At 36.1% G+C, this 1,774-nt stretch overlaps 1 long non-coding RNA gene across 3 annotated transcripts in view; it reads right to left on the minus strand.

The window, feature by feature from the left end:
• LOC128250819 (uncharacterized) overlaps positions 1–1,774 on the minus strand; it is a 368,397-nt gene that overhangs the window by 24,378 nt on the left and 342,245 nt on the right. The window contains exon 5 of one of the 3 annotated variants that reach the window (XR_008266802.1): positions 1,036–1,172. The exons of the other annotated variants lie outside the window; for them this stretch is intronic. This is a non-coding gene — a long non-coding RNA (uncharacterized LOC128250819). Of the gene's footprint in view, positions 1–1,035; positions 1,173–1,774 lie in introns of those variants that run through there. 3 annotated transcript variants of the gene reach the window in all.

Consider the following 1,774-nt stretch of genomic DNA (forward strand, 5'->3'; position numbering starts at 1 on the left):
TATATATATATATATATATATATATATATTTGTGTGTGCGTGTGTGCGTGCGCGCGTGTGTATGTATGTGTCGTAACTTAGCGGTTTGACAAAAAAGACCAATAGAATGAGTGCCAGGTTTAAGAAATATATACTGGAGCCGATTCATTCGACTAAAAACTCTTCAAGGCATGCCTCAGCATGACCGCAGTCTTATGATTGAAAGTAGTAAAGGATAAAAGATAAACACACACACACACACACATAAATCAATACAAATTATAGATTATATGTAGTATATATCAAAAAGTGTACAGAACTCGATACAAGAGCCTAGAATTAATCATATGTATGTAAATTAATACAAATTACAAGTTATACGAAGTATGTGTCAAAAGATATATATAAAACCCAATATAAAAAAGGTAGAGTAATTTATATATTTTTTTTTATCTTTTATTTGTATGTCATTAGACTGTGGCCATGCTGGGGCACTGCCTTGAAGAATTTTTAGTCAAATGAATCGACTCCAGGACTTATTTTTGTTAAAACTGGTATTAATTCTATTGCCGAACCGTTAAGTTAAGGGGACATAAACGTACCAGCAGCTGTTGTCAAGCGGTGGTGGGAGACAAACACAAACACAAAGACACACACTCACACCCACACAGATAGATATACATGTATACAACGGGCTTCTTTCAGTTTCCATCTTCCAAAATCCATTCACAAGGTTTTGGTCAGCCTGAGGCTATTTTACAAGACACTTGTCCAAAATGTCACGCAGTAGGACTGAACCCGGAACCATGTGGTTGAGAAGCAAGCGTGTTACTACACAGCTACGCCTGCGCCTACGTGTTTATATCAGTGCAAACTACAGATAACTGTTGTTTCATTTCACGGTAGACATTTATTGGAGCCGTTGCTGACTTATTCATCTCATTGCTAGCAAAGTAAACAAAAGATCTGATAAATGACATTCGTGACATGAATCGTAAAAGGTACCTACCATGCATAATCTGTCGTGTGTTTAACTTTATATGTACATGAATAGACTGTCCTGTCGTAGGCGATAGATGAGGTTTCTGCAAATTCTTACTGAACAACCTCCATATGCCCACGGGCATATGGCGTAGTGGTTAAGAGCTCAGGCTACTAACCCCAAGATTCCGAGTTCGATTCCAAGCAGTAACCTGAATAATAATAATAACATCGAAAAATACCTTAGGAATGAGAACCCAGGTTCGAAATTTCCTTAAGACACCTGATGAAGGCTGGAGGGTATATCAGCCGAAACGTTGTATTAACAACAGACAAGATGAGGACAAATATCTGTCAATTGTAAATAATGAACCTCCACAAATAATTAGTTTTTTTATAATGATCAAATGTTTTTACAGCACGTTAGCTGCTTCTCTTCATCAAATCGATTTTTTTTTCCTAAGGGGAAAATATTTATTTTATTTGTAATCTTTATCATCTTAATCAAGTGGCAGGAAAACAGACAAACTTTGAGTTTTAGTATAATGTGTGTATGTGTGTGTATGTGACTTTGTATCAGTGTTTATCCCACCTCCATCACCGTTTGACAACCGGGGTTAGTGTGTTTACGTCCCTGTAACTAAGCAGTCCGATAGTATAAGTACTAGGCTTAAGAAATAAGTCCTGAGATTGATTTATTCGACTAAAACCCTTCAAGGCGGTACTCCAGCATGGCCGCATTCAAATGACTGAAACAAATAAAAGAATAAAAGAATATATGTATGTATGTGTATATATATATATATATATATAT

Source organism: Octopus bimaculoides, chromosome 25, assembly GCF_001194135.2.
Source record: "Octopus bimaculoides isolate UCB-OBI-ISO-001 chromosome 25, ASM119413v2, whole genome shotgun sequence".
NCBI lineage: Eukaryota > Metazoa > Mollusca > Cephalopoda > Octopoda > Octopodidae > Octopus > Octopus bimaculoides.